Genomic DNA, 9,519 nt, shown 5'->3' on the forward strand with positions numbered 1-9,519 from the left:
CACCAAGCTACAAGAGCTTTGTGATGAACTATAATATGCAAGGGATGAACAAGACCATTCCCGAGCTCTTCGCAATGCTAAAGCTGCGGAGGTAGAAATCAAGAAGGAGCATCAAGTGTTGATGGTCAACAAGACCACTAGTTTCAAGAAAAAGGGCAAAGGGAAGAAGAAGGGGAACTTCAAGAAGAACAGCAAGCAAGTTGCTGCTCAAGAGAAGAAACCCAAGTCTGGACCTAAGCCTGAAACTGAGTGCTTCTACTGCAAGCAGACTGGTCACTGGAAGCGGAACTGCCCCAAGTATTTGGCGGATAAGAAGGATGGCAAAGTGAACAAAGGTATATGTGATATACATGTTATTGATGTGTACCTAACTAGAGCTCGTAGTAGCACCTGGGTATTTGATACTGGTTCTGTTGCTAATATTTGCAACTCGAAACAGGGACTACGGAATAAGCGAGCACTGGCCAAGGACGAGGTGACGATGCGCGTGGGAAACGGTTCCAAAGTCGATGTGATCGCGGTCGGCACGCTACCTCTACATCTACCTTCGGGATTAGTTTTAGACCTGAATAATTGTTATTTGGTGCCAGCGTTGAGCATGAACATTATATCTGGATCTTGTTTGATGCGAGACGGTTATTCATTTAAATCAGAGAATAATGGTTGTTCTATTTATATGAGTAATATCTTTTATGGTCATGCACCCTTGAAGAGTGGTCTATTTTTATTGAATCTCGATAGTAGTGATACACATATTCATAGTGTTGAAACCAAAAGATGCAGAGTTAATAATGATAGTGCAACTTATTTGTGCCACTGCCGTTTGGGTCATATTGGTGTAAAGCGCATGAAGAAACTCCATACTGAAGGACTTTTGGAATCACTTGATTATGAATCACTTGGTACTTGCGAACCGTGCCTTATGGGCAAGATGACTAAAAACGCCGTTCTCCGGAACTATGGAGCGAACAACTGATTTGTTGGAAATCATACATACTGATGTTTGTGGCCCAATGAATGTTGAGGCTCGCGGCGGGTATCATTATTTTCTCACCTTCACAGATGATTTGAGCAGATATGGGTATATCTACTTGATGAAACACAAGTCTAAAACATTTGAAAAGTTCAAAGAATTTCAGAGTGAAGTGGAAAATCATCATAACAAGAAAATAAAGTTTCTACGATCTGATCGTGGAGGAGAGTATTTGAGTTATGAGTTCGGCCTACACTTGAAACAATGTGGAATAGTTTCGCAACTCATGCCACCTGGAACACCACAATGAAATGGTGTGTCCGAACGTCGTAATCGTACTTTACTTGATATGGTGCGATCTATGATGTCTCTTACTGATTTACCGCTATCATTTTGGGGTTATGCTTTAGAGACGGCCGCATTCACGTTAAATAGGGCACCATCAAAATCCGTTGAGACGATGCCTTATGAACTGTGGTTTGGCAAGAAACCAAAGTTGTCGTTTCTTAAAGTTTGGGGCTGCGATGCTTATGTGAAGAAACTTCAACCTGATAAGCTCGAACCTAAATCGGAGAAATGTGTCTTCATAGGATACCCAAAAGAGACTATTGGGTACACCTTCTATCACAGATCCGAAGGCAAGACATTCGTTGCTAAGAATGGATCCTTTCTAGAGAAGGAGTTTCTCTCGAAAGAAGTGAGTGGGAGGAAAGTAGAACTTGATGAGATAACTGTATCTACTCCCTTATTGGAAAGTAGTTCATCACGAGAACCGGTTCCTGTGACAACTACACCAATTAGTGAGGAAGCCAATGATAATGATCATGAAACTTCAGATCAAGTTTCTACTGAACCTCGTAGGTCTACCAGAGTAAGATCCGCGCCAGAGTGGTACGGTAATCCTATTCTGGAAGTCATGTTACTTGACCATGATGAACCTACGAACTATGAGGAAGCGATGATGAGCCCGGATTCCGCAAAATGGCTAGAAGCCATGAAATCTGAGATGGGATCCATGTATGTAAACAAAGTATGGACTTTGGTTGACTTGCCCGATGATCGGCAAGCCATTGAGAATAAATGGATCTTTAAGAAGAAGACTGACGCTGATGATAATATAACTGTCTATAAAGCTCGACTTGTTGCAAAAGGTTTTCGACAAGTTCAAGGGGTTGACTACGATGAGACTTTCTCACCCGTAGCGATGCTTAAGTCCGTCCGAATCATGTTAGCTATTGCTGCATTTCATAATTATGAAATTTGGCAAATGGATGTCAAGACTGCATTCTTGAATGGATTTCTAGAAGAAGAGTTGTATATGATGCAGCCGAAAGGTTTTGTTGATCCAAAAGGTGCTGACAAAGTGTGCAAGCTCCAGCGTTCCATTTATGGACTGGTGCAAGCATCTCGGAGTTGGAATAAACGCTTTGATAGTGTGATCAAATCATATGGATTTATACAGACTTTTGGAGAAGCCTGTATTTACAAGAAAGTGAGTGGGAGCTCTGTAGCATTTCTAATTTTATATGTAGATGACATATTATTAATTGGAAATGATATAGAATTTCTGGATAGCATAAAAGGATACTTGAATAAAAGTTTTTCAATGAAAGACCTCGGTGAAGCTGCTTACATATTGGGCATCAAGATCTATAGAGATAGATCAAGACGCTTAATAGGACTTTCACAAAGCACATACCTTGACAAAATTTTGAAAAAGTTCAAAATGGATCAGGCAAAGAAAGGATTCTTGCCTGTGCTACAAGGTGTGAAGTTGAGTCAAACTCAATGCCCGACCACAGCAGAAGATAGAGAGAAAATGAAAAATGTTCCCTATGCTTCAGCCATAGGCTCTATCATGTATGCAATGCTGTGTACCAGACCTGACGTATGCTTAGCAATAAGCTTGGCAGGAAGGTACCAAAGTAATCCAGGAGTGGATCACTGGACAGCGGTCAAGAACATCCTGAAATACCTGAAAAGGACTAAGGATATGTTTCTCGTATATGGAGGTGACAAAGAGCTAGTCGTAAACGGTTACATCGATGCAAGCTTTGACACTGATCCGGACGATTCTAAATTGCAAACTGGATACGTGTTTTTATTAAACGGTGGAGCTGTAAGTTGGTGCAGTTCTAAACAAAGCGTCGTAGCGGGATCTACATGTGAAGCGGAGTACATAGCTGCTTCGGAAGCAGCAAATGAAGGAGTCTGGATGAAGGAGTTCATTTCCGATCTAGGTGTCATACCTAGTGCATCGGGACTAATGAAGATCTTCTGTGACAATACTGGTGCAATTGCCTTGGCAAAGGAATCCAGATTTCACAAGAGGACCAAGCACATCAAGAGACACTTCAATTCCATTCGGGACCAAGTCCAAGTGGGAGACATAGAGATTTGCAAAATACATACGGATCTGAATGTTGCAGACCCGTTGACTAAGCCTCTCTCATGAGCAAAACATGATCAACACCAAGACTCCATGGGTGTTAGAATCATTACTATGTAATCTAGATTATTGACTCTAGTGCAAGTGGGAGACTGAAGGAAATATTCCCTAGAGGCAATAATAAAGTTATTATTTATTTCCTCATATCATGATAAATGTTTATTATTCATGCTAGAATTGTATTAACCGGAAACATGATACATGTGTGAATACATAGACAAACATATAGTCACTAGTATGCCTCTACTTGACTAGCTCATTCATCAAAGATGGTTATGTTTCCTAACCATAGACATGTGTTGTCATTTGATTAATGGGATCACATCATTAGAAGAATGATGTGATTGACATGACCCATTCCGTTAGCCTAGCACTTGATCGTTTAGTATGTTGCTATTGCTTTCTTCATGACTTATACAAAGTTCCTGCAACTATGAGATTGTGCAACTCACGTTTACCGGAAGAACACTTTGTGTGCTACCAAACGTCACAACGTAACTGGGTGATTATAAAGGTGCTCTACAGGTGTTTCCGAAGGTACATGTTGAGTTGGCATAATTCGAGATTAGGTTTTGTCACTCCGATTGTCGGAGAGGTATCTCCGGGCCCTCTCGATAATACTCATCACTTAAGCCTTGCAAGCATTATAACTAATGAGTTAGTAATAAGATGATGTGTTACAGAACGAGTAAAGAGACTTGCCGGTAACGAGATTGAACTAGGTATTGGATACCGACGATCAAATCTCGGGCAAGTAACATACCGATGACAAAGGGAACAACGTATGTTGTTATGCGGTTTGACCGATAAAGATCTTCGTAGAATATGTAGGGACCAATATGGGCATCTAGGTTCCGCTATTGGTTATTGACCGAGAATGGTTCTAGGTCATGTCTACATAGTTCTCGAACCCGTAGGGTCCGCACGCTTAATGTTACGATGACAGTTTTATTATGAGTTTATAAGTTTTGATGTACCAAAGTTTGTTCAGAGTCCCGGATGTGATCACGGACATGACGAGGAGTCTCGAAATGGTCGATACATAAAGATTGATATATTGGAAGCCTATATTTGGACATCAGAAAGGTTCCGGGTGAAATCGGGATTTTACCGGAACACCGGGGGGTTTCCGGAACCCTCCCAGGGGTTAATGGGCCTTAGTGGGCCATGAGGGAGAAGAGGAGGGCCGGCCAGGGCAGGCCGCGCACCCCCTCCCCCCTAGTCCGAATAGGACAAGGAAGGGGGGGGGGGGGCGGCGCCCCCCTTTCCTCTTTCCCCTCCCCCCTTTCCTTCTCCAACAAGGCAAGAGGGGGGAGTCCTACTCCCGGTGGGAGTAGGACTCCTCCAGGCACACCCCAAGGGGGCCGGCCGCACCTCCCCCTCCCTCCTTTATATACGGGGGCAGGGGGGCACCCCATAACACACAAGTTGATCTACGGATCGTTCCTTAGCCGTGTGCGGTGCCCCCGTCCACCATATTCCACCTCGGTCATATCGTCGCGGAGTTTAGGCGAAGCCCTGCGCCGGTAGAACATCATCATCGTCACCACGCCGTCGTGCTGACGGAACTCATCCCCAAAGCTTTGCTAGATCGGAGCCCGGGGATCGTCATCGAGCTGAACGTGTGCTAAACTCGGAGGTGTCGTACGTTCGGTGCTTGGATCGGTCGGATCGTGAAGACGTACGACTACATCAATCGCGTTGTCATAACGCTTCCGCTTACGGTCTACGAGGGTACGTGGACGAACACTCTCCCCTCTCGTTGCTATGCCATCACCATGATCTTGCGTGTGCGTAGGAATTTTTTTGAAATTACTACGTTCCCAACACTTCGACGAGTTCTACGTTGGATCCATCGACCTCAGACGCCTCAACTATGGGATCATCTCGCTCATCCCGAAGGTGCCGGGCGCCTCCGACATCCGCCAGTTTCATCCAATCACGGTCATCAACGTGATTTTCTGGATTCTAGCAAAAGGGTACGCCAATAGGGTGACCCTTCTTGCTGACCACATTACCCACCCCAACCAGTCCGCCTTCATTCAAGGGCGGTATATCCTGGATGGGGTGCTTGTTCTTCATGAATTCCTCCATGAGGTTCGATCTAAACACCTCAAGGTGGTTTTCCTGAAGATCAATTTCCATAAGGCCTATGACACTGTTAGTTGGCCCTTCCTTCGGGAAGTTTTGCTCTGGAAAGGCTTTGATGACCGTTAGATCACCAGAGTGATGCAGATGGTCTCTTGCGGTCGCACTACCGTGAACATCAATGGAGAGATCGGCCTTACTTCCCCACCCTTTGTGGGGTTAGACAAGGCGATCCCTTCTCCCCTTTCCTGTTCAATATGGTGGTGTACGCGCTTGCCGCCATCCTGGATAAGGCTAAGGCTGCTGGCCATATTCATGGGATCACCCCCCACCTGGCCGGCGGCTCCGGGATCTCCCTCCTCCAGTATGCCAACGACACCGTCATCATGGTCGAAGGCTCGGAGACAGATATCTCCAATCTTAAGTTCCTTCTCCTCTGCTTCCAACAAATGTCTGGCCTTAAGATAAACTTCGACAAGAGTGATGTGATGGTGATGGGCTACTCTCCGGTCGAGTCCCTTGCTATTGCCAACCGGCTTAACTGCCGCCTGGGCTCCTTCCCCACGACCTACTTGGGAACGCCAATTAGTGACTCCCGGCTCACCGCCGCGGACTTGCGCCCGACCGTGGCCAAGCATCAAACACGCATCGAGCCATGGCAGGGTAGATGGTTGTCAAAGGTGGCTCGGATGATTCTCATTAACTCATCCCTCTCCAGCCTCCTCTTGTTCCTCATGAGCTTCTACAACCTTCACGAAACTCTGCACCATGAGATCACCAAAGTCTAGTCTCGTTTCTATTTGGCAGGTGACAACAATAAGCAAAAATACCATATAGTCAGCTGGTCGGACATTTGCAAGCCCAGGGAACAAGGAGGCCTCGGTATCATGTGCTCTAAGCGCATGAATATAGCCCTCGTATCCCGATGGATCTGGCGCATCTCACAAGGTCATGGTGGCCTCTGGCTCGACATCATCCGGAACAAGTACCTGCATGGACAGCCCATAGCCTTCTGTCAGAGATCTGGCGGCTCCCATTTCTGGAAGTCGGTCGTCCAACTTATCCCTGGACCTCCATCTCGGTGGGGTCCAGAGCGGCGATTTTGTTCTGGTTTGACCGGTGGGCTGGAGACACCCCCTTTGCTGCGCGCTTCCCCGGCCTCTTCTCCATCGCTGTCGACCCCTTGACCTCAGTTGAGAGGGCCCTTATTCCCCCCGGAGTCCGCCGCATGGCGTGAGTTACTGGATTGCATTGCTCTCCACAAACCTGTGGTGGACGGTGGCCCGGATCAGGTGAGATGGCGGCTTGAGCCATCGGGCCAATTCTCCACCAAGTCTCTCTACCAGGCCATCGCCCCCTCCTCCGCACTTCCCCCCTTACGACGGTGTGTCCATTCGCCTGCCTCTGAAAATCCAGATCTTCATGTGGCAATGGATTCGCAATCGGATCCCGTCTGGGTCGAGGTTCGCAAGCGCAATGGCCCGGGCACTGGCCTTTGCCCGCTTTGCGGTATCCCCGAAGACTCGAATCACATCTTCTTCTCCTGTGTGTCCGCTCAATTCGTGTGGAGCTGCTTTCGCGAAGTGGTGGTGGAAATTGGTGCCACACCAACTTCCCCGACCTGTGTGCCGAACTCCAGAACTCCCCCTTGCCTTCTCGCCACATTAGGTGACTTGAGATTGGGGTCATCACTTGGACCCTCTGGACGATCCGCAATAAGCTTGTGAGCCAGCGCACTCCTCTGCGACGGGCTACTGACGCTATCTTCAAACTGTCTGGTTTCTTGCAGCTTTGGCGGCCCCTTAGCCGCCCTCAGGACCGCAACTCCATATCTGCCTTCATCACCAACCTCCGCTCGATGGCCGTCCATCTATCGTCGCCGTCCCCGCCGCCTCTGCCGGAACCTGACTAGGCGCTTGTCGTGTTGTCCGACGCTTTTCTTTTAGTTTTGTTGGGCTTGTTGAGCTGTGCCCTCAGCAGAACCTTTGTACTTCTCTGTGAGACTTGGGTGTGTGTGTTTGAACTAGTCCTTGTATGTGGGCTCTCTAGCGGTTTGCTTTATTTATAAAGCGGGGCGAAAGCCTTTTTCGATAAGTAAATGCAAGAGGCCCCTGAACTAGCATCGATCCATCACAGAACTTACTGCCCCTGATCGATCACCACCAAGACATCAACTCAACGAATCAACTGCTGTTTACATAAGCAGGAAAATGCATACTTGCATGGAAAAAGAATAAAATCTGGTGGTGATTTGTGTCATTTCTATTTACTTTACTTTATTTATTACTCCGCTTGTGGCCGAATCGCGCAAGCAAGTAAATGCAAGAGGCCCCTGAACCAGCATCGATCCATCATAGAACTTACTGCCCCTGATCAATCACCACCAAGACATCAACTCAATGAATCAACTGTTGTTTACATAAGCAGGAAAATGCAGACTTGCATGGAAAAAGAATAAAATCTGGTGGTGATTTGTGTCGTATCTATTTACTTTACTTTATTTATTACTCTGTTTGTGGCCGAATCACGCAAGCAAGTAAATGCAAGAGGCCCCTGAACCAACATTGATCCATCACAGAACTTACCCCTGATCGATCACCACCAAGACATCAACTCAACGAATCAACTGTTGTTTACATAAGCATGAAAATGCAGACTTGCATGGAAAAAGAATAAAATCTGGTGGTGATTTGTGTCGTGTCTATTTACTTTACTTTATTTATTACTCCGTTTGTGGCCGAATCGCGCAAGCAAGTAAATGCAAGAGGCCCCTGAACCAGCATCGATCCATCACAGGACTTACTGCCCCTGATCGATCACCACCAAGACATCAACTCAATGAATCAACTGCTGTTTACATAAGCATGAAAATGCAGACTTGCATGGAAAAGGAATAAAATCTGGTGGTGATTTGTGTCATGTCTATTTACTTTACTTTATTTATTACTTCGTTTGTGGCCGAATCGTGCAAGCAAGTAAACGCAAGAGGCCCCTGAACCAGCATCAATCCATCACAGAACTTACTGCCCCTGATCGATCACCACCAAGACATCAACTCAACGAATCAACTGCTATTTACATAAGCATGAAAATGCAGACTTGCATGGAAAAAAGAATAAAATCTGGTGGTGATTTGTGTCGTGTCTATTTACTTTACTTTATTTATTACTCCGTTTGTGGCCGAATCGCACAAGCAAGTAAATGCAAGAGGCCCCTGAACCAGCATCAATCCATCACAGAACTTACTACCCCTGATCGATCACCACCAAGACATCAACTCGACGAATCAACTACTGTTTACATATAAGCAGGAAAATGCAGACTTGCATGGAAAAAAATTTAAAATCTGGTGGTGATTTGTGTCGTGTCTATTTACTTTACTTTTTTGAAGCTAAAACGCCCTCCGGATCTTTATTCATTAGGCGCTAGCATGTCCGACTGCAAACAATCAGTCAGCCACCCAGGGATTGTATCATACAAATGCATAAAAACACTCAGTTTTAACGAATGCCTAGCTACACGGTGAGCCGCCATATTAGTCTGACGACACAAAAACCGTAGCCTGAATCCCTGAAACAAAGTAGACATCTCCTTCATCTCCATAATGAGGTGATAACACGTCGACCTCTGAGGTGCATCCCAGAGCCGTTGAATCTCCTGACAGTCCGTCTCCATCAACGAATGCTGGAAACCCATGTCTTGTGCCATGAGGACCGCGTCCCTGCATGCAAGCAGCTCAATGGATAACGGGTCCGTAACCCCGTCATATCTTGAGCCTCCGGCTCTAATGAGAGCACCGTGATGATCTCGAGCAATGTAGCCCGCTCCTCCTCTCACAAGACCCATATCCGTTGCTCCATCCATATTGATCTTAATCCACCCCTCCTCCGGTGGTACCCACCTCGGTGGGATAATGGCTGGGGTCTTCTTCCTCTCCGAGATCTCAAGTGCCCGAACAATCTCCTCAATAATCACCATAGATTTCAGAGGTTGATAAACCAATTCACCA

The sequence above is a fragment of the Triticum aestivum genome, chromosome 2B (assembly GCF_018294505.1).
Source record: "Triticum aestivum cultivar Chinese Spring chromosome 2B, IWGSC CS RefSeq v2.1, whole genome shotgun sequence".
Taxonomy (NCBI): Eukaryota; Viridiplantae; Streptophyta; class Magnoliopsida; order Poales; family Poaceae; genus Triticum; species Triticum aestivum.